This window comes from Oncorhynchus gorbuscha, linkage group LG12 (genome assembly GCF_021184085.1).
Source record: "Oncorhynchus gorbuscha isolate QuinsamMale2020 ecotype Even-year linkage group LG12, OgorEven_v1.0, whole genome shotgun sequence".
Taxonomy (NCBI): Eukaryota; Metazoa; Chordata; class Actinopteri; order Salmoniformes; family Salmonidae; genus Oncorhynchus; species Oncorhynchus gorbuscha.
In genome coordinates, this window is record NC_060184.1 from 72,321,206 (window position 1) to 72,345,519 (window position 24,314).

A 24,314-nucleotide genomic window follows, 5' to 3' on the forward strand; every position below is an offset into this window, starting at 1 on the left:
CTACTGGTAGGTTATGTAATAGACTGGATGGTTAATGGTAGGTTATGTAATAGACTGGATGGTTACTGGTAGGTTATGTAATAGACTGGATGGTTACTGGTAGGTTATGTATTAGATTGGATGGTTAATGGTAGGTTAAGTAATAGGCTGGATGGTTACTGGTAGGTTATGTAATAGGCTGGATGGCTACTGGTAGGTTATGTAATAGACTGGATGGTTAATGTAGGTTATGTAATAGGCTGGATGGTTAATGGTAGGTTATGTAATAGGCTGGATGGTTAATGGTAGGTTATGTAATAGGCTGGATGGTTAATGGTAGGTTATGTAATAGGCTGGATGGCTACTGGTAGGTTATGTAATAGACTGGATGGTTAATGGTAGGTTATGTAATAGGCTGGATGGCTACTGGTAGGTTATGTAATAGACTGGATGGTTAACGGTAGGTTATGTAATAGACTGGATGGTTAATGGTAGGTTATGTAATAGGCTGGATGGTTACTGGTAGGTTATGTAATAGGCTGGATGGTTAATGGTAGGTTATGTAATAGGCTGGATGGTTAATGGTAGGTTATGTAATAGGCTGGATGGTTAATGGTAGGTTATGTAATAGGCTGGATGGTTAATGGTAGGTTATGTAATAGACTGGATGGTTAATAGTAGGTTATATAATAGACTGGATGGTTAATGGTAGGTTATATAATAGACTGGATGGTTAATGGTAAGTTATGTAATAGGCTGGATGGCTACTGGTAGGTTATGTAATAGACTGAATGGTTACTGTAAGCTAAGTCAAGTGATGCTGTATATGACAAGCTAACAACACCAGCTTCTTTGCTCAGAGGATTGGGAAAGCCCATATGGAATTTTACTGTAGTGACAATGCTTGACTTGGGCAGGAGCTCACACTGGAACTGAGTACCAGCACTTCAAATGTTCAACTGCTTGTTCCTCTTATAGAATATTAAAAGTATTGTGGCGCTCCTGGACCGAAATATAAGCAGTCACGGCACCCAAAATGAGTACCGGCACCCAGTTCAGTTGAAGTCAAGCACTGTGCAGTGACAAAGGTCATAAGGTATCAGGGTACATGTTTGATTATTAACAAGAGATCAATGAAGTCGTAGCCAGAACTACTTTAAAGGGTACAGCACTACAAAGCTGTGAGTGAAGTCATCAAAGAGAGAAGATAGAATATAGTCTGTAGATTAAGCCGTATGAGACCTTAAAGCGGGGGAAAACCTAAGTAAGCATTTCATAAAGGGATGATAATTGAGGCAAAAGCTGCCGCCAAGATATACTTTGACGACTGGCAGTTTGACAGGCCTGTTAGCGCGTAAGAAAACGCCTGTGTACATTACTCTAGCGGTTTATAAACAAACCCTGGGATTCCAGGCCTTAGCAGCTTTTTGGCAGCAGTCTGATTTGTACATAATGCTGAAATTGACTTTCTCATTAATAGTGTGGGAGCTCTGGAATCCTCTGTAGAGCCAGGGTGCTTATCGTTATGGTGACTCATTTGAGTAAAGTGCTGTCTGTGAGTGTGGGAATTGAAACGAGCCGTCGGGATGAGAGAGGTACTTCATAGTAATGCAGTGCTTCCTCAGGCAAAAGGACTTATGACACGGTAGCCATTATTTTGACACTTCTGTTTTGTCAGTAGGTCATTTGATTGTGTAACTAACCAGGGGTTCTAAACCTGGGTCGCCTGTGGCTAGCCCTCTGAGCCGAAGCCTTAGCATGAGGAATCTTCAGGTCTCAGTCAAAGTTATTCATCACCTGAGGGTGTTTCTGAACCACCTGCACTCATAGAAAAAAGGTTCTATCTAGAACCTAAAGTGGTTCTTCGGCTGTCCCCATAGGATAACCCTTTGAAGAACCCTTTTTGGTTCCAGATAGAACCCTTTCACATACCAAGTAGGACCCTTTCCACAGAGGGCTCTACATGGAACCAAAAAAGGGTTCTCCCTGACACCAAAAAGGGTTCTCCTATGGGGACAGCCGAAGAACCCTTTTGGAACCCTTTTTTATAAGAGTGTATGAATATAAAAGAAACAATAAGTTTGCAGAAAGTTCTCCCATACGAATAGCCCATTGCTTTTGGCGTAGCCTAGAACAAGCCAATTCCAACTATTAATGCAAATGAGGGACAATTTATTCTATCAATAAAAGTTTGATAGACATATCAACCAATCAGCATCCAAAAAATATAGGCTAAATAGAACATTTGGGACAGGAAATCAACTTTCAAGCCACATAGTTTCCATAAACACCTTCTCAATTCCACCTCACTGGGTGAGTTTAAGTTGCATATTTAATATGTTTTTAAATAAGCGGTTTGGGTTCCCTTTACCACTCTCCACACAGCACAGCAGATGATCTAATCTTGCCTATGAAATGAGAAGGGAGGTGGGAGTGGGATGATAATTCTATTAGCACCATGGTGGCCAGGGCTAACCAACAGCTGAGGTATAATCGTTGGCGTCAATTAGCTTTCGCCTCCCCCCCACCCCTCCGTATTAGAGTACTATGCTTGCTCTTTGCCCAACCTGGTCTCAGGGCAATTCGTACGATTCGGTACTTAAATCTGTTCCCCTCCATTGATGTACATCCATTGATGTACAGTATTACGTTACTTTAGGTTACATTATAAGTGGAATAGCGGCTAAACAATATCATACGAATTAGAGGATGTATAGTATCATTCATCTTACCCAGTCTTACAATAGTATACACATTGGATGATATAACTTAACATACATCTTGTAGAACGCATCCAGTGCATTCGGAAAGTATTCAGACCCCTTGACTTTTTCCACATTTTGTTACATTACAGCCTTATTCTAAAATTGATAAAATGATCTGTTTTCCTCATCACTCTACACACAATCCCCCATAACGACAAAGTGAAAACACATTTTTAGACATTTTTGCTAATGTATGCAAACATAAAAAATATTTTGCCATGAGACTCGAAATTGAGTTCAGGTGCATCCTGATTCCATTGATCATCCTTGAGATGTTTCTACAACTTTGATTGGAGTCCACCTGTGGTAAATTCAATGAGACATGATTTGGAAAGGCACACACCTGTCTATATGATGTCCCACAATTGATAGTGCATGTCAGAGCAGAAACCAAGCCATGAGGTTGAAGGAATTGTCCGTAGAGCTCCAAGACATGAATGTGTTGAGGCACAGATCTTTTTATTTTTTTATTTAATTGTTTATTTAACCTTTATTTAGCTAGGCAAATCAGTTAATAACAAATTCTTATGTGCAATGACGGCCTACCCCGGCCATACCTGGTTCTAGTTCTGGGGAAGGGTACCAAATATCTGCAGCATTGAAGGTCCCCAAGAACACAGTGGCCTCCATCATTATTAAATGGAAGAAGTTTGGAACCACCGAGACTCTTCCTAGAGCTGGCCACCCGGCCAAACTGAGCAATCGGAGGAGAAAGGCCTTGGTCAGGGTGGTGACCAAGAACCCGATAGTCACTCTAACAGAGCTCCAGAGTTCCTCTGTGGAGATGGGAGGACTTTCCAATCAGGCTTTTATGGTAGAGTGGCCGGAAGCCACTCCTCAGGAAAAGGAACATGACAGCCCGTTTGGAGTTTGCCAAAAAGCACCTAAAGGACTCTTAGACCATGAGAAACTAAATTATCTGGTCTGATGAAACCAGGATTTAACACTTTGGCCTGAATGCAAAGTGTCACTTCTGGAGGAATACTGGCATCATTCCTACGGTGAAGCATGGTGGTGGCAGCATCATCCTGTTGGGATGTTTTTCAGCGGGAGAGACTGGGAGACTAGCCAGTATCAAGGGAAAGATGAATAGATTAAAGTACAGAGAGATCCTTGATGAAAACCTGCCCCATAGCGCTCAGGTCCTCAGACTGGGGGACAGGACAAACACCTGGCAAAGCGTTACATCAGGACAACAACCCTAAGCACATAAACAAGACAATGCACGAGTGGCTTCGGGACTAGTCTCTGAATGTCCTTGAGTGGCCCAGCCAGAGCCTGGACTTGAACCCGGTTGAACATCTCTGGAGAGACCTGAAAATAGCTGTGCAGCAACGCTCCCCATCCGACCTGACAGATCTTGAGAGGATCTGCAGAGAAGAATGGGAGAAACTCCCCAAATACAGGTGGGCCAAGCTTGTGGCAACATTCCCAAGGAGACTCGAGGCTGTAATCGCTGCCAAAAGTGCTTCAACAAAGTACTGAGTAAACGGTCTGAATACTTCTGTAAATGTGATATTTATTTATTTTAAAATAAAAAATTCAACTACAACACTGAAATTCTATTTAACAACAATGTTGTTACTGGGGTTATTACAGCTTTAAAACACATGGTGGGTAGCAGGGTAGGAGGGTAGGAGCGTTGGGCCAGTAACCGAATGGTTGCTTTATTGAATCCCCAAACTGACAAGGTAAAAATATGTTGTTCTTCCCCTGAGCAAGTCAGTTAACCCAACGTTCCCCAGGCACCGAAGACGTGGATGTCGATTAAGGCAGCCCTCCGCCCCTCTCTGATTCAGAGGGGTTGGGTTAAATGCAGAAGACATTTCAGTTGAAGGCATTTAGTTGTACAACTGACTAGTTACCCCCCTTTCCCTTTCCCATAACGTGTTAGCAATTTTATTTTGTTCTCTTTACTCTGCTCAATGACGGTGATAATGACAGCAGTCAAACTAAACCTAAATGGGGCACATGGGCCTAATCATTATGTCTTTATATTCAGAATACTAGTGTTGTGATGTATGTATATGTTGTTATTGAATCACCATTTTCCTTAACCACGTGCACGTTATTCAGTCTGTTCATAATGTGCACTATTTTGACCAACTGTTGCTTCATGGCCATGTCGGAACCAGAGTATTGGGCCAAGTATGTAGAGTAAGTATGCCTTGTCCTCCCATCTTCTCTGCCTCTCAGCATTGACGCTAGCTTCTTCTGTGAATTCTCTCTTGTGTTCTTTCTTTTCTGTTCCCTCAAACCTCTTTGACTGTATTGACCCTCTGTGCCCTATGTGTCCTGATGTAACGCTTTGCCAGGTGTTTGTTGCCTTGCCAACCACAATTAGCAAGTAAGTTCATGATTTTAGTGTACCCAGCTAATTTGCTAATTGCACTCTTGCTATGCTGCATCGGAATGAACAACCATGGGTGACACATACCGTTTATGCCTTCTTAAATTTTCATTAAAGGGATTCATATTCCAACCACTACGATAAACAAACAACTGAAAGCAAAATCAATGATGAAATGGTAATTATCATTCAGATGTCGTTTTATAGAAATGGGATCAGTAGAGTTGGACGTGGGTAAAATCCTATCTATCTATCTATCTATCTATCTATCTATCTATCTATCTATCTATCTATCTATCTATCTATCTATCTATCTATCTATCTATCTATCTATCTATCTATCTATCTATCTATCTATCTATCTATCTATCTATCTATCTATCTATCTATCTGGCTGGCTGGCTGGCTATCTATTTGTAATGTCTCTCTCTCTCTTCTCTATTCTCAATCATTCAGAGTATAAGTCCATCCCACACTATGGATTTGCTGTTAGGCAGAGGCATCTGTCATATGGACAGAGTGTATTTGACCCACAGACATGTAACCAGTGTAGTGTAGTCCTGTTATGAAAAGCAACCACCCTGTTGTAAGTCAGAGTCAGCCTACCAAGTTTACCTTTAATGAAGGCAGCCTTTCAGAGAATGGAATCCCACACTGTCAACAACACACTACAAATCAGGCTGTTTATATTCTCACTCAAAAAGGGGCTCATTGGAAAAATCTGTAGCATGAAATGACTCCGAGCCAGTCACAGTCTCCCTTGTTAACCATTAACCTTACAGGAAGAACTGAGTCAGTAACTATGACAAAAACTAAAAGGAATATGGCTGTGCACTTCCGCCGAATGCTGCATCCTTCATCCCAGTGTCCTTTGACTCTGAAGAGTGTCTCTCTCTCACGCTCTTTAATTTATTCGATGTTACAATTAAGTGACTAATGTATTGACTTGGACTGATATATACTGTCAATGTAAAGTACAGTTCAATGATTCCCGTCAGTCTGAGCCAAACCAATACATTACAGTGACATCCTGGATTTTAATGCATATTCTTGTCTTGATGACCTTCCTAACTCATCAAGGAGCACTGCTATCAAAGAGCTTGCTGTCTGTCTCATTCCCTCTGGGCTGACAAGTGCTGTACTGTCCATGCGCTTCTCATTCTTTCTGTCCTGTGTCTCTGTCTCCCTAAATCTGCTACATGTTTACCTCTCTGTCCCTTTCCTTCTTGGTTTCTTTCTTCTTTTTACATTTTATTTTATTAGAACTGCACTTGGAGTTGGGGCAACCATGTGAAGGAAGAAGGGGGAGGGTTGTCCCTCACCCTAGCTTATGCCATTGCTTGCTAATGTTTTGACCTTTTGTTCTCCCCTCCCTTACCCCATACACCCACCCAGGTACACTTTCACTGGCATTTACACGTTTGAATCGTTGATAAAGATTCTGGCAAGGGGATTCTGTGTGGGGCCATTTACCTTCCTGCGTGACCCTTGGAACTGGCTGGATTTCAGTGTGATTGTCATGGCGTAAGTATCTCTCTTGTTACAGTAGACCTCCCTGTATTTATCCTGTTACTGTGTGACCCTAAACCTTCCTTCTAACCTGTCCTCTCTTTCCTTTTAACCTGTCCTCTCCTTCCTTTAACCTGTCCTCTCCTTCCTTCTAACCTGTCCTCTCCTTCCCTCCAACCTGTCCCCTCCTTCCTTCTAACCTGTCCTCTCCTTCCCTCTAACCTGTCCCCTCCTTCCCTCTAACCTGTCCTCTCCTTCCCTCTAACCTGTCCTCTCCTTCCCTCTAACCTGTCCTCTCCTTCCTTCTAACCTGTCCTCTCCTTCCCTCTAACCTGTCCTCTCCTTCCCTCTAACCTGTCCTCTCCTTCCTTCTAACCTGTCCTCTCCTTCCCTCTAACCTGTCCTCTTTTCCCCTCTAACCTGTCCTCTCCTTCCTTCTAACCTGTCCTCTCCTTCCCTTTCACCTGTCCCCTCCTTCCTTCTAACCTGTTCTCTCCTTCCCTCTAACCTGTCCTCTCCTTCCCTCTAACCTGTCCTCTCCTTACTTCTAACCTGTCCCCTCCTTCCCTCTAACCTGTCCTCTTTTTCCCTCTAACCTGTCCTCTCATTCCTACTAACCTGTCCTATCCTTCCCTCTAACCTGTCCTCTCCTTCCCTCTAACCTGTCCTCTCATTCCTTCTAACCTGTCCTCTCCTTGCCTCTAACCTGTCCTCTCATTCCTTCTAACCTGAACTCTCAAAGCAATAGAAGCCATTTTATTCCTTCTCTAATACTCTTTTCACAGTATTGAGCTGAGTCGAACTGAGCCGAGCCAAGCTGTACTGTGCTGGCCTGGTTATGCATCCACAATGTTGTAACAGTTGTTGGAACCGTTGTAATTGGAATGAAAAACGTGACAGTAAAACATCTGAGCCAGCAGAGTACGGTTTGGGTTTGCCCAATAGTGTGAAGAGTGTATTAGAGTATTGTATGATATTTATTGTCTGTTATATTCTGACATCCGTCTATCTCTCCTCTATACTCCTGTGTCAAGTCCCTTTACATTCCACCGGAAAATGTCACTGGAAATAAAAGTTTGTGGATGCTGTTCTTACTTCCTCTTGTTCTTCAATATTGGAGGAAACTACAGTTCTATGAAAACAACTTGGTTGTTTTAAGTTGATACATCTTTTTGATGCATCCATGTTACTTAATGATTAACTGAAAATCACTAACATCGGGATTAGTTACTGATCCAATTGGAGATTAATTTGAGTTGACAAAATGCTATACGACTCAGATAAGAGGAATGATCCTCAACTCTGAAGCTTCAATTAATATTTGACCTCAATATTGATTATAAAACAATTATATTTTCCTCAAAATTTGACTGTGACATTTGCATTACTGTAATAGAGGTATATTATACTTCAATCCTCTTCAATCCTTTTTTTTTTGCCAACCGTAGCAGTACAAACTTTTACTTCCAAAATTGTACAATGCAACCTAAATTAAATGACCATGTTATATTTTGCTTTGGTTGTGTGGGTGTAGAAAGCACCTTAAGTTGCTTTTGAATAATGTATTTTGCTCCTGACCTTCTACTGTGGATGGTCTAAACACAGCACCTTTTTCTAAGGCAACAATTTTGAACCTCCCCCCATGCATCCCCCCCGTACGGTCGGTGATGAAGTGCTGATTTCTCTTTTGGCTTCTACAGTTTTATTTACCTCTCCTTCCAGAGGGCCAGTTGTCCTTGAACTGGAAACCTCTGTGGGGTCAGATGGATCTTTAGCAGGACAGGAACACATAAGTCAGCGACCCTCGCAGCCCTCCTGCTAGTTTCTACGACAGGCTACCTTCCTTCCCGCTGCTGGCTTTATTCAATTCAGACTGATGACCGGAGAAGCGGTTAACCCCCCCAACACGCTGATAAATGTCCACACCCCCAACCCCGTGGGTTCCCATGGAAACGGAGGGATGTCATCCCCCTGTGGGTTGGCAGGTAGCCTTGCGGTTAAGAGCGTTGGGCCAGTAACCGTAAGGTCGCTGGTTTGAATCCCAGAGCCGGTAAGGTGGAAAGAATTTTGGTTCTGCCGTTAAGCAAGGCAGTTAACCCCCAATAACTACTGCTCCCAGGGCGCCATGGATGTAGATTAAGGCAACCTCTCTAATTCAGAGCGGTTGTGTTAAATGGGGAAGATACATTTTGCTGTTCTACAAGTAGGCTGGGCCTGGGTCCCCGAGAGAAATAACGTGCCATGTTAGCTATGAAGCTTTTGGGAAACTCACATAAGAAATGCAATAGGGAAAGGAACCACTTTGGCACAGAAGACTTGATATACTGTAACTCACATAAGCAGCACATGGACTGGCACCATACTGGTTTTTCCCAACATTTTCTGTGCTCTCAGCTGTCTCTTGGTTTGGAGATACACTAACAGCAGTCTTAAAGGTCAAAAGGGTCCCTCTAAATATCTGTTTCTGTCCTGTTCTCCAGGGAAACAACACACTAAGACACAGTGAGCAGTGCTGAGCCTACAGTCATCTTTCCTTTTTTGTGTTTGACCAAATAACTGTAATTTAATCCTGCAGGTTGCTAACCGAGTCTGTTAAAGTAGGCAATCTCCAAGCACTTCGAACATTCAGGGTCCTCAGAGCATTGAAAACTATTTCGGTAATCCCAGGTAAGAGAGAGTCTCCCCTGCTGCTGCAGTGTTACCGAAAAAATGGGTTGCATCTTCTATTGTCCAGTCCACGTACTGTTACTATTCTGTACAAGCCCCTCCCCCCTCTTCCTCCTCTCTCCAATCCAAAGCCACTCTCTATGACCCTTGACCTCTAGCCACATTCCCCCCTCTTTTCTCTCCTCCAATCCTGGCCCTTCACCTGTTGTGTTTTGCCTGTCGTTGGTGCTTTGTCATTGTGTCTGCTTGACTTTCGCTTATTGCAGATATGTTACTGAATTTGTGGACCTGGGCAATGTCTCAGCATTACGGACATTCAGAGTCCTACGAGCACTGAAAACTATCTCAGTCATCCCAGGTGAGAAGGGAGTTTCAAACACTAAGACACCACCCACCGCTGGAAGAACTAAACCCCCCGGCTACGTTCCAATACGTCCTTATTAGCACACTACTTAGGATGAAGCAATGCATTCAAAGTGGCCTGCTAGTGTGGGTATTGGAACAGAGTCCCTTGTCATTTCATTTTTGTTTCTGTTGATTAAAAAAACAGTGAGTGGAAATGCCAGAGGTGTAGTAAATGAGACCTTTGGGTTGGGCAACCTCTAATTCAAAATGGAGGATTCTCACATTTTTAGGTACTCTATAGAATATGTTTGCTTATAGTTTGTTTTCTATTAAGATGTTAAGTTTGTATGTCAGTCATTTATTAAAAAATGTAAATAAAATACATTTAAAAAATCTAGTGGCCATGCACCCACGCTTGCGTTCACCTGCTATATGCAAACACTATGCTATAGACATCAACAAAGTGAATGTAGTCCATGGATAACGTTTCAGCATGACATCTGGCCTGAAGCCCAAAGATAATGTTACCTTTGGGGTGGCAGGTAACCTAGTGGTTAGAGCGTTGGGCTAGTAACCAAAAGGTTGCTGGATCAAATCCCAGAGCTGACAAGATAAAAATCTGTGGTTCTGCCCTGAACAAGGCAGGTCCACACACTCACTCTTCCCTGGTAGGCTGTCATTGTAAATACTATTTTGTTCTCAATTAACTGACTTTCCTAGTTAAATAAAGGTTAAACTCAACAGGTCTCATTCACCCTTAGTGTTTAACATCAAACATGCATGGGTATAGTCAAATATCACTTCATATGGTAATAATATCTCAATTCACAACAGACGCTCCCCATTCAGAACGGATCTCTAATCAAGTAGGACTAAATCGTGTTTGGATGAAATAGCTGTACAGTACCCTTAGGAACATATAGTGCAGTATATTTCTGAGCAGGATCCTATATGATTTAGGATCTTAATTTGATCACCTTGTTGTTGGAGGAAATGTCATGCACAGCACGAAACGCAAACTTGTAGTGTATTCATGGTCTATAAATACTTCTAAAGTTTGTAATTTCCACTTTAACATGTCTGAATTGATTTGATCTAATATAAAATATATCTACCCCTACAAAAAATGTAATTCATTATAATCCAAACAATAATTCACATTTTCTGTTACTGCAGGATTATTTTCCTGCTGTGATAAACTGGCCAAATTAAGATCCTACATCTGTAATCCTACAGTACATAACATGTCCACTTGACCTGACCAGGGAAAAACCCTCAACCCTACTTTTTACTTTAGCCTAACTAGGGCCTGGAGTTTTTCCTGGTTAGGTCACATAGGGATTGTTAGTACCATAGGTACCCAGTATCTACTCTGAAAGGGCTAACTTACATCAGTCATGGCCCAGGTATTCCACCACTACTTCCTGTTGTCTGGTGCTCTTCAGAGACATGGTGCGTCAGGCTCTTCACGGCTGACCTCCTTTGGCCCACGCCGTCTGCTGTAAATGCCAGAGTGAAAGTGATGGCTTAGAGTCTGTCAATTCTTCTTTGTGTTCATACTGTACTGTGCAGCATTCTGACCCTGCTCCAGCTAATCCAGTAGGAATCAGGATAGTGAGATAATAGCATAGGCTCCGATGATATATAGTTCGCTAGCAAACAAAATGCTAGGAAAGCTTGAAAATGCTTTGGGCACACTCTGAGACAGGGTTAAAGTCTAAATATGTCAGTCAGCCAGCCAGTCAGTAAATTAGTCAGCTGACCAACCAGCCAGCCAGCCAGCTAATCAGTTAGTTTGTCAGCCAACCAGCCAGCCAGCCAGTTAGTTTGTCAGCCAGTCAGCCGCCATAGTCAGCCAGTCAGTTAGTTTGTCAGCTAGTCAACCAGTCAGATAGTTTGTCAGCCAGCCAGCCAGTTAGTTTTTCAGTCAGTCAGTTGGTTTGTCAGTCAGTCAGTCAGTTATTTAGTTTGTTAGCCAGTCAGCCCAGCCAGCCAGTCAGCCAGCCAGCCAGCCAGCCAGCCAGCCAGCCAGCCAGTCAGCCAGCCAGCCAGCCAAAACTAGTTCAATTAGATGGTTTCACTCATTATTTTGGGAAGTGTCTGTTGTCAATGAGCATACATTGTGAATTTGCGGTGCATTTTTGAAATCTCGAAAAGAAACGCAAGACAAATTTTCTTCCTGCTGTGGTTAGTTTGTTTGTGTTAGATTTATTTTTGTCTTCACTGTGGTGTTGGTGTCTTAAAGTTGTGTTTGGCTTTGTTGCTTTGATGTTCTGAATTTGTTACTGTACAGTATATTTAATCCATGTCATGTTTATGGATAGTGAGTCGTTGTATTGTTTCTAATACAATAGTTGTAATTTGTATAATGTATTATACATAGTAATACACTGTACTTAAGTTACTGTTACTACTATACTGTATGTGATTGTAAAAAGTAACCAAACAAGTAGCTTCCAGAATTTTAAATAATGTTTTCAAAATGTTTTGTTAATAAATTACATATTCACAATAAATATAACTTCAGATTCTAGATCTAAACCAACTCCTTATGATTACACGGAGCTAGCTAGCCAAAGATAATTACCGTGTCTATTTCCATGTCCATGTGTGTGCATGCTGACCTATTGACCTCTGCCCCTGTTTTCCTGGGAAGGCCTGAAGACCATCGTGGGTGCGCTGATCCAGTCAGTGAAGAAGCTGGCGGACGTTATGATCCTAACCGTTTTCTGCCTCAGTGTGTTCGCCCTCATCGGCCTTCAGCTCTTCATGGGTAACCTACGACAGAAGTGCGTACGCAGCACGGCGCACTGCGTCAACAACACCCTCAACACCAACACAACCTTTTTCTGCAACAACCGGACGTGGTCCTCACTCAAAGACTTTATTGCAGACGAAGGTGAGCACTGTGTGTCAGTAAAATGCCTTTTTAATTGATTCATGAATGTATCACTTATTTAAAATGTTGACCCTATTGAGAGCAAATATGTGTTATGTTTGAGGAGACTGAAAATAGTCAGCCAGTCAGTTAGTTTGTCAGCCAGTCAGTCAGTTAGTTTGTCAGCCAGTCAGCCAGCCAGCCATTGTTCATTTTCCAGCCAGCCAGTCAGTTAGTTTGTCAGCCAGTCAGCCAGCCAGCCATTGTTAATTTTCCAGCCAGCCAGTCAGTTAGTCAGCCAGCCAGCCATTGTTAATTTTCCAGCCAGCCAGTCAGTTTGTCAGCCAGTCAGCCAGCCAGCCATTGTTAATTTTCCAGCCAGCCAGCCAGCCAGTCAGCCAGCCAGCCATTGTTAATTTTCCAGCCAGCCAGTCAGTTAGTTTGTCAGCCAGTCAGCCAGCCAGCCATTGTTAATTTGCCAGCCAGTCAGTCAGTTAGTTTGTCAGCCAGTCAGCCAGCCAGCCATTGTTAATTTGCCAGCCAGTCCAGCCAGCCAGTCAGTTAGTTTGTCAGCCAGTCAGCCAGCCAGCCATTGTTAAGTTTTTCAGCCAGCCAGCCAGCCAGCCAGTCAGTTTTAGTTTGTTAATTTGCCAGCCAGTCAGTCAGTTAGTTTGTCAGCCAGTCAGCCAGCCATTGTTAATTTTCCAGCCAGCCAGTCAGTTAGTTTGTCAGCCAGTCAGCCAGCCAGCCAGCCAGCCAGCCATTGTTAATGTTCCAGCCAGCCAATCAGTTAGTTTGTCAGCCAGTCAGCCAGCCAGCCATTGTTCATTTTCCAGCCAGCCAGTCAGTTAGTTTGTCAGCCAGTCAGCCAGCCAGCCATTGTTAATGTTCCAGCCAGTCAGTCAGTTAGTTTGTCAGCCAGTCAGCCAGCCAGCCATTGTTCATTTTCCAGCCAGCCAGTCAGTTAGTTTGTCAGCCAGTCAGCCAGCCATTGTTAATTTTCCAGCCAGCCAGTCAGTTAGTTTGTCAGCCAGTCAGCCAGCCAGCCTTTGTTAATTTTCCAGCCAGCCAGTCAGTTAGTTTGTCAGCCAGTCAGCCAGCCAGCCATTGCTAATTTGCCAGCCAGCCAGTCAGTCAGTTAGTTTGTCAGCCAGTCAGCCAGCCAGCCATTGTTAATTTGCCAGCCAGTCAGTCAGTTAGTTTGTCAGCCAGTCAGCCAGCCAGCCATTGTTAATTTTCCAGCCAGCCAGCCAGTCAGTTAGTTTGTCAGCCAGTCAGCCAGCCAGCCATTGTTAATTTTCCAGCCAGCCAGTCAGTTAGTTTGTCAGCCAGTCAGCCAGCCAGCCATTGTTAATGTTCCAGCCAGCCAATCAGTTAGTTTGTCAGCCAGTCAGCCAGCCAGCCATTGTTAATTTGCCAGCCAGCCAGTCAGTTAGTTTGTCAGCCAGTCAGCCAGCCAGCCATTGTTAATTTGCCAGTCAGCCAGTCAGTGACTTTGTCAGCCAGTCAGTTAATTTGTCTGCCAGTCAGCCAGCCAGTCAGTTAGTTTGTCAGCAAGCCAGTCAGCCAGTCAGTCCGTTTGTCAGCCAGTCAGTTCATTTGTCACTATTAGAAGACCACTCTTCTATTGGAGTTTTCCTGTACTGCATAGTTGAGCTTTGTGCCAAAATGAGAACCCCAACGAATACTCTGCAGTGGGCAGTTATATTTTATATTTGAATATACAGTATATTATATATACAGTTGAAGTCAGAAGTTTACATACACTTTAGCAAATACATTTAAACTCAGTTTTCCACAATTCCTGACATTTAATCCTAGTAAAAATTCCCTGTCTTAGGTCAGTTAGGATCACCACTTTATTTTAAGAATGTTAAATGTCAGAATAATAGTGGAGAGATATCACGCTCGTCGAAAGGAGTAGACCAAGGCACAGCATGAGAAGAGTTCCACATATTTTTAATAAACCGAAACTCAGCAAAACAAAACAAAATAAAACAAACAAGTACTAACGAACCGTGCCGCTACTGGTGCACACTGGCACCTATCCATAGACAAGATCCCACGAAAATCAATGGGGAAATGGCTACCTAAATATGATCCCCAATCAGAGACAACGATAAACAGCTGCCTCTGATTGGGAACCATAGCAGGCCACCATAGGAATACAAAACATCCTAGATGACCCACCCTAGTCACTATCACGCCCCAACCAACATAGAGAATAAACAGCTTTCTATGGTCAAGGCGTGACAAGAGAATGATTTCTTTCAGCTTTTATCCTTTCCTCACATTCCCAGTGGGTCAGAAGTTTACATACACTCAATTAGTATTTGTTAGCATTGCCTTTAAATTGTTTAACTTGGGTCAAACGTTTTGTGTAGCCTTCCACAAGCTTCCGACAATAAGTTGGGTGAATGTTGGCCCATTCCTCCTGACAGAGCTGGTGTAACTGAGTCAGGTTTGTAGACCTCATTCCTCCTGACAGAGCTGGTGTAACTGAGTCAGATTTGTAGACCTCATTCCTCCTGACAGAGCTGGTGTAACTGAGTCAGGTTTGTCGGCTTCCTTGCTTGCACACACTTTTTCAGTTCTGCCCACACATTTTCTATAGGATTGAGGTCATGGCTTTGTGATGACCACTCTAATACCTTGACTTTGCTGTCCTTAAGTCATTTTCACTTTTTTGCCACAACTTTGGAAGTATGCTTGGGGTCATTGTCCATTTGGAATCCCCGGGACCCATTTGTATGCACGCATGACTGTAACTTTGGATTCCTGACTGATGTCTTGAGATGTTGCTTCAATATATCAACATAATTTTCCATCTCATGCCATCTATTTTGTGAAGTGCACCAGTCCCTCCTGCAGCAAAGCACCCCCACAACATGATGCTGCCACCCCCATGCTTCATGGTTGGGATGGTGTTCTTCAGCTTGCAAGCCTCCCCCTTTTTCCTCCAAACATAGCAATGGTCATTATGGCCAAACAGTTCTATTTTTGTTTCATCAGACCAGAGGACATTTCTCCAAAAAGTACGATCTTTGTCCCCATATGCAGTTGCAAACCGTAGTCTGGCATTTTTATGGCGGGTTTTTGAGCAGTGGCTTCATCCTTGCTGAGCGGCCTTTCAAGGTATGTCGACATAGGACTCATTTCACTGTGGATATACTGTAGATACTTTTCTACCTGTTTCCTCCAGCGTCTTCACAAGGTCCTTTTCTGTTGTTGTGGGATTGATTTTCACTTTTCACACCAAAGTACGTTCATCTCTAGGAGACAGAACGTGTCTCCTTCCTGAGTGGTATGACGGCTGCGTGGTCCCATGGTGTTTATACTTGTGTACTATTGTTTGTACAGAGGAATGTGGTAACTTCAGGTGTTTGGAAATTGCTCCCAAGGATGAACCAGACTTTTGGAGGTCTACAATTGTTTTTCTGAGGTCTTGGTTGATTTCTTTTGATTTGCCAAGCAAAGAGGCATTGAGTTTGAAGGTAGGCCTTGAAATACATCCACAGGTACACCTCCAATTGACTCAAATGATGAAGAAGCTTATATAATATATCTGTATATATCTGTAAACAATTGTTGGAAATATTCCTTGTGTCATGCACAAAGTAGATGTCCTAACCGACTTGCCAAAACTGTAGTTTGTTTATGAGAAATTTGTGGAGTGGTTGAAAAACGAGTTTTAATGACTCCATTCTTAGTGATGTTAACTTCCGACTTCAACTGTACATCACATGCGACTCGTAATAAGACTAAACAATTAGCCTATTCAAATGTTTATCTGACTACATAAAGATAATAAGCAACATGTCAGACATTATGGTTGAGTTACAGTAATAGAACACTATAGTTGACTTACAGTAATATAACACTATAGTTCCAGTAATATAACACTATAGTTGAGATACAGTAATAGAACACTATAGTTGAGTTACAGTAATAGAACACTGTATCTGAGTTACAGTAATAGAACACTATAGTTGAGTTACAGTTATAGAACACTGTACCTGAGTTACAGTAATAGAACACTATAGTTGAGTTACAGTAATAGAACACTATAGTTGAGTTACAGTAATAGAACACTATAGTTACAGTAATAGAACACTATAGTTACAGTAATAGAACACTATAGTTGAGTTACAGTAATAGAACACTATAGTTACAGTAATAGAACACTATAGTTACAGTAATAGAACACTATAGTTACAGTAATAGAACACTATAGTTGAGTTACAGTAATAGAACACTATAGTTGAGTTACAGTAATAGAACACTATAGTTACAGTAATAGAACACTATAGTTGAGTTACAGTAATAGAACACTATAGTTGAGTTAATTGCTTTGTAAAAATGAGTGGATTCACATAGAAGAAATAAAGCTTACGTTACAAGGCATTAACAACATTACAAGGCAATATTCTAAGCATGGTCAGAGAGAGAGAGAGAGAGAGAGAGAAACAATATCTTGTGCCTTGGCTCATAGGAGAGGGAGAGAAAGAGAGAGTGTAGGCCAGCGCAGGTCAGGAACAAAGAAGAGAGATAGCAATGAATCTGAGACCCTTTTTTAAGAATCTGTTGTTAGGATTCAAAATCGGACTCGTTGACCAATAGCTTTACTGTTGAGTTAACTTCCAATCGGATATCAGACCTACATGATGTAAAGACTGGCACAATCTAATTAGACTCATGAAATGGCGTGGACGTGCCTCAAGTTTCTGTGAAGTTGAGTTTTCACTCAAGGCTATGTGTGTTGTTGACTTGTGATACGATATCCTCGGAATATGAGACAGTGAACAACACTGCAGCAGTAGTTTAATGGTATTAAGGCCCTCAAAGTGACTCTTCTTATCAGCTGTATGCAACGATGCGTGTGTGTTGTCTTCGGAACACCTCAGTGTCTCTCCCACCCACATTTAGTCTCGCCTCTTTGAAGCAGAGGGTCTGTTGTCTTTACATCATGTGGCTCTGATATCTGATTGGATGTTAACTCAACAGTAAAGCTATTGGTCAACAAGTCAGATTTTGAATCCTAACAACAGATTCTTAGAAAAGGGTCTTAGATTCATTGTTATCTCTCTTCTTTGTTCCTGACCTGCGCTGGCCTACACTCTCTCTTTCTCTCCCTCTCCTATGAGCTGTGGGCCAAGGCACAAGCCATGGTTTCTTTGTCTCTGTTAGTGTATAAGATGAATGTGCTGTAATATAGACCTGGTTTCAAACAGTATTTTAAATCTTTCAAATACTCTCAATGCTTGCTTTAGGCTGCCTGTACGGCCAGATGGGCAGAGTTTGTATGTTTGGGACTATAAAATTGGCTACATTGTGCCAGTCAAGCTCAATCCAGCACAGTGAACGTATTTTACTGATTTCATCTAGTTAAACTCAGGTCTGGCTCTCATACTGTCGTAGCGATTTACGTTTCTTAACTGCACTAATATGGTCACGATGTTGGTCGTGGGTCTCTTAGCTTTGGATGAGTCTTGCAGTTGTTGTGTGCAGTGGTGTCAACAAAACGCTACTTGCAGCTATAACATGACATGTTTTGTAAGGGATAATTTGTAGCCTAGAAAAAAGTCCCACACAGCAGTTGAGAAGCTTGTCATGGGCACGCATGACATGGCAAAGTTCCATTCCAGTGTCCTCTTTACTGCACTATCCAAACAGGCAGTAACATAGACAGCCCTGCAGCGATTGCACAACTAGAGTGGGTCCTCCCTCACTGACACAGATTATGGCATGCTTACTTTTGCTGCACAACACTGATGTGGGGCAGATGTTTAAATTAACAGTCGTTCCTCTAATCATGAATGGTCACGTGGCCGGACTTCGTATTTCATATTTCAAGTTATTACATATTTCAAGTTATTACATATATCAAGTTATTACATATATCAAGTTATTACATATTTCAAGTTATTACATATTTCAAGTTATTACATATTTCAAGTTATTACATATTTCAAGTTATTACATATTTCAAGTTATTACATATTTCATGATTGACATTTTCAGATTACTTCATGCAGTTACATATGTGTAGATGAGTTAGAGGGTCACGGACATTTTTTTACATTGTTCAAAGGCTGTGCTTCTCAATCCTGGTCCCGGGGACCCAAAGAGGTACACATTGTACTACGCTTAAAGATGACTGTACCTGAGACAACCAAACCAACAAGGCATTTCCTGAGATTGTGTCTACTGTTTTTTTCTTTAAAACAGCAATAATGTAAAATTAATTTTAAAAATACACAAAACACCCTCATCAAAATGTAAGACTCATCTTTCAAAAACACATCTAGTCAATCTGCACAGTACGGTGGTGAAATGTGAAAGCTGTCGCTGAAGAGGGGCTCTGGGCTGTCACTGAAAAGTGGCTCTGGGGTCCGGCTTTTGTGCGTGTGTGTGCGTGTGTGTGTGTGCTTGTGTGTGCGTGTGTGTGTGTGTGCGTGCGTACGTGCGTGCGTGTGTGTGTGCACGTGTGTGCATGTGTGTGCGTGTGTGTGTGTGTGTGTGTGTGTGTGTGTGTGTGTGTGTGTGTGTGTGTGTGTGTGTGTGTGTGTGTGTGTGTGTGTGTGTGTGTGTGTGTGTGTGTGTGTGTGTGTGTGTGTGCGTGTGTGTTGGAGAGGTCCATGGTCCATAAAGGAGGAACATTTAAGGCCATGCTGAAACCAGGAATGCCGACAACTGACGGAGGGTTCGGGCCGCCTGCCAAAGTGCCAGTCAGGCGAGCCCGTCTCCAGCCCCTCTCCTCCCGCGGCTCCTCTCCCAGCCCCATAGTGGTCTAACGGCACTCAAACCCTCTAGAGTGGGACAGTGAAGCTGAAATGCTGTGAAAAGGAGGCAAGATAAAATGGAGGAACGCTTAGCATGAAGGAGCGTTGGAGTGGACATGGAACCTTCTGGACTTGTAATCTCTTAGTGTGCTCTAGTTGGAGTCGGCAGCAACACAGTCAACGGGTTATGCTATTGCTATTTATTCTTTCATTTCCATCCCCTTCAACTTCAAGCAGTCTCTGCTATCCATCACCTTACACAAATGTAAAATGTCCAAGGCAGGCCTCGGTATTGATCCCTAAAAGCTCGGGTGAAACACGAAACAAAACCATTTTCTTAATTTGATAAATGGCTAAAATCGTACGTCCAGTGGGTTATTTAAGGGTGGACTGATGTAAGATCAATGTTGATGCCTTATGATTAATATAGTCGATAAACTTCTTTCCCCAACCAGGGCAGGAGTTCTGGTCATAATGTCTGAGTGCCACTGACAGACGTTTGACCTTGAGATGAAAATGTTTGTAGGATCAGCAATACTAGTGCCATGTAATCAAGTCAATCCCTTTAATCAAACGAATCACTGTATTCACATTAATCAAATCCAGGTCTCATCCATTATATTCTATTTTTATTTTTGAAAACTACTACAAAGTGTATTCAAATTAATCCTTGTAATCAAATGAATCAAATCCAGGCCTCTTATGTTATTTTCTTTGATTTCAGATAACTACTACAAAGTGGAGGGAGCGAAGGATGCCTTAATATGTGGGGACGGGAGTGATGCTGGGTAAGTGACTACTCGTTCTCGTCCTTCCTTTGCTCTTCTTGCTATCAGTGAAGAAAAGCCAGTGATTATGAATGTGGATTAGAGTGATGATAGCCTGGTCCCATTCTGTACGTGCTGTGGCCAGCTCTCCTCTTATTAATCTTGTTTTGCATGGCTGAAGCCCAAACAGACTGGACCACCAGGCTAGTATAACGGTGGCTTGTAGATGGTACAACCATAGCCTCGTGAACCATAGCCTTGTGAACCATAGCCTCGTGAACCATAGACTCATGAACCATAGACTCATGCTGTATACTCTAATCTAGTACATGCCGTTGAGCATTACCAAAGGACGTCACGAAGGGGCCCTGAGGTTAAGGTTTAGGTGGCTGAGGTGATGCCTGTCGCTGTGTGGCTAAGTCAACAGAGATAGCCTGGCTCTGAGGGTGTGAGTCAGCAAAACGGACTGATGGCGACCGATGGTGACTCAGCTGCCTTCAGGCTGTAGGTAGAGAGACGAGACCATGGGTTTATCACCCACCACCCAGTCTGTGAGAGCCAATAGGCTTTAACAAGAGAGTGGGCCTTGACAGTGATGTTAATTATGGTTGTGTTTATTGTGTGCCTGAGGTGGTTTCCCCAAACTATGCTTAATGAGTAACCTTGTCTTGGACGGGAACACTTGTGTTAGCTCCCAGAGCTAATGCCTTGTTTAGGCTTTATCTCAGAGGGATAATGTCTTTTTGAGTCGTGTGGATGGCACTGGTGTTCTAGGCAGTAGTCTTACAGGTCCAAGAAGGACTGAATCCCATAGTTTAAAAACATTTTTTTTGCTGTCAAAATGCGTAACCTTTAGTTATTGTAGGACAGTTGGAGGAATGTGGATAGAAGTAAACCCAGCTTATAAATTCAGTGTCATTTTGTGTAACTCATGACTTTGGTGTGTGTAACTTTGTTGTGTCACTTTGGCATTGGATGATCTTTGTGTTTTAAAGATTGAGGACAACTCCATTTTACAGTTGATAATACTTAAAAAAATTAGCACAATTGTAATATTTTTTTCTACAATTAATATTTATCTCCCACATTGACTGTAGTGTAATGAAATTAACCTAAACCCAACTCTGATATATTTTGGACTGAGATTTAGAATGGCAAGGGGATGTACTCTATTTTGGACTGAGATGGGAGTGGTGAATATACCTGTTGCTGCTTGACTGTGACCTCTAAAATCCCACAGATTTTACAGTGTTTTTAGGCAAGTCAGTTAAGAACAAATTCTTATTTTCAATGACGGCCCAGGAACAGTGGGTTAACTGCCTGTTCAGGGGCAGAACGACAGATTTGTACCTTGTCAGCTCGGGGATTTGAACTTGCAACCTTTCGGTTACTAGTCCAACGCTCTAACCACTAGGCTACCCTGCCGCCCCATTTTAGAAGAAAAAGCGGCAGTTTTTTTGTCAACAGTAAAGAAGGAAATGAGCCTGGACATAACTACACTGAGTACGCAACGGTGAAAAACATTTGTCCTTGAAAATGTGGCATCTTTCTTAATCAAGAAATAACATCTAAGTCACTTTCACATACAGACAGCCTTGGGGACGAAGGGGCTGTTCATTGCACATGATATCTGTGTTGTCCCAAACCCTCTGATGTAGGTCTGAGACACTCTCAGTCTCAATCTCAACCCGGCTACTCATCAAATGACTATATTGTCCATAGACATAGAAGTAATGAATATCCTTAACTTTAGCGCGGCCCGTTCCACCGACACTCTAATCCTGTAATGCCAAGTGCTTTATGAGCGGCGGGCAGGAGTGGCAGGAGAGGAGTTCTGATGTCAACGCTGCCAGGGCAAAGATCTAGGAATTTACAAATGTAAATAAAACCCATCTGTGTTCTGTTGGGTGCCAAGCACGAGTGTTTCCCACTGTTTCCATGTTGATTAGAAATAAGTCTCTGTTTCTGGTCTGGTATTGATATTTGAACAACTGTAATGGGTTCAAATACATGGTTTGTGTTGGTACAGGACATTATTGGAAGGTATCAGTGGTGGAAAAAGTGCCCAATTGTCATACTTGAGTAAAAGTAAAGATACCTTAATAGAAAATTACAAGTAAAAGTGAAAGTCACCCAGTAAAATACTACTTGAGGAAAAGTCGAAAAGTATTTAGTTTTAAATATACTTAAGTATCAAAAGTATAACTCATTTCACATTCCTTACCAGACGGAACAATTTTCTTGTTTTGTTTAATTTACGGATAGCCAGGGGCACACTCCAACACTCAGATATAATTTATAAACAACAACAAAAAATAGTGTTCAGGTAGTCTGCCAGATCAGAGGCAGTAGGGATGACCAGGGATATTATCTTGAGTGTGTAAATTGGGCCATTTTACTATCCTGCTAAGCATTCAAAATGGAATGAGTACTTTTGGTTGTCGGGGAAAATGTTTACAGTAAAAAGTAGATTCTTTTCTTCAGGAATGTAGTGAAGTAAAAGTAAAAGTTGTCAAAAATATAAATAGTAAAGTACAGATACCGAAAAAAACTAAGTAGTATTTTAAAGTATTTTTTACTTAAGTACTTTACACCACTGGAAGGTATCCATTATTGGAATGCACTTGTTATCCGTATGAATACATGGATAAATGTATTAGAAACAGATCAATCAATAAGTAAGTAACTATACTGAATATAAATGTAAACGCAACATGCAACAATTTCAACTATTTTTATAGTTATAAAAAGAGTTATAGTTCATATAAGGAAATCCGTCAATTGAAATACATTTGTTAGGCTCTAGTCTATGGATTTCATATGACTCGGCATGGGCGCAGGCATGAGTGGGCCTATCCATTTGTGGGCCTAGGAGGGCATAGGCAACATGGGAGTCAGGCCCACCCACTGGGGAGCCAGGCCCAGCAAATCAGAACGAGTTTTTCCCCACAAAAGGGCTTTATTGCAGACAGAAATGCTCATCAGTTTCATCAGCAGTCCGGTGGCTGGTCTCGGACGATGCCACAGGTGAAGAAACCGGAAGTGGACATCCTGGGCTGGCGTGGTTACACGTGGTCTGTGGTTGTGAGGCCGGTTGGACATGCTGCCAAATTCTCTCAAATAATGTTGGAGGCGGCTTATCGTAGAGAAATTAACATTAACATTCTCTGGCAACAGCTCTGGTGGACATCCATGCAATCAGCCAGCCAATTGCATGCTCCCTCAAAACTTGACATCTGTGACATTATGTTGTGTGACAAAACTGCACATTTTAGAATGGCCTTTTGTTGTCCCCAGCACAAGGTGCACCTGTGTAATGATCATGCTGTTTAATCAGCTTCTTGACATGCCACACCTGTCAGGTGGATGGATTATGTTGGCAAAGGAGAAATGCTCACTAACAGGGATGTAAACAAATTTCTGCACAAAATTTGAAAGAAATAAGCTTTTAGTGCCTATTGAACATTTCAGGGATATTTTATTTCAGCTCATGAAACACTGGACCAACACTGCATGTATATATTTGTTCTGTATAGATTCAATTACTCAATAAATATTAGATGTCATTGTCTTATTATTTCGTGCCTGCCTAAAGTCACTGTTTTGCCAGATTTGAAGAGTATCATTTAAGTGGTTTTATGAGTTCTTTGAACCAGTGATCTGACATTGTAGCATCATATCAGGATAATAGTCAGGTCGGGTCATGCTCACAGACAAAATAGTCCCCACTCTCAATTTCATCTCCTACTTTTATAGTTACAAGAGAAATATGCTAAATGAATACCAACAACATTGCGCCCATGTCTTTTCCAGGAACTCACACAAGCAATCACACAGGCAATCTCCATCTTTTATGAGCAAAGGATGTGCTGACACATGATGCAAACCACCTCTAATGCCCTCAATGCCTGTGATGCTAGCTCTTTCAACTTTCCCCTTCCACAAATGTTTGAAACATTATCTTTAAAGCAGCTGTAATTGACAACGTGATATCATCAACATTCAAATCTATTTTTGATTATTCCTGTAAGACTGGGAATATATTGAACATATAAAGGACATTGGGGTTGTGAGTTATTGGGAGGCTGCCTAACGGGAGAGCAGTGTAACGGTCCATTGGGGTGAGTTATGATGGGCTGGGGACTCGGTGAATGTAACATCTGCCTCCAGCTACAAACAGACAAACGACAGATCTGTCTGTCTCTCTGAGAGATAACGGCCAATCCAAACGCACGATACAGCTTGTGTCCACGAATGATAAAACAGACAGAT

General features: G+C 42.2%; 1 long non-coding RNA gene and 1 pseudogene across 2 annotated transcripts in view; one reads left to right on the forward strand and one right to left on the reverse strand.

Annotated features, from left to right (window-relative positions):
* LOC123991370 overlaps nt 1-12,459 on the reverse strand; it is a 47,271-nt gene extending 34,812 nt beyond the window's left edge. The window contains exons 1-2 of the long non-coding RNA XR_006830787.1: nt 12,240-12,459; nt 11,006-11,114 (exon numbers count right to left, since the gene is read on the reverse strand). This is a non-coding gene — a long non-coding RNA (uncharacterized LOC123991370). The remainder of the gene's footprint in view (nt 1-11,005; nt 11,115-12,239) is intronic.
* LOC123991369 overlaps nt 1-24,314 on the forward strand; it is a 191,672-nt pseudogene that overhangs the window by 40,080 nt on the left and 127,278 nt on the right. Inside the window, exons 4-8 of the transcript XR_006830786.1 lie at nt 4,812-4,901; nt 6,490-6,618; nt 9,537-9,628; nt 12,272-12,514; nt 20,000-20,063. The product of XR_006830786.1 is annotated as a sodium channel protein type 4 subunit alpha-like (transcript). The remainder of the gene's footprint in view (nt 1-4,811; nt 4,902-6,489; nt 6,619-9,536; nt 9,629-12,271; nt 12,515-19,999; nt 20,064-24,314) is intronic.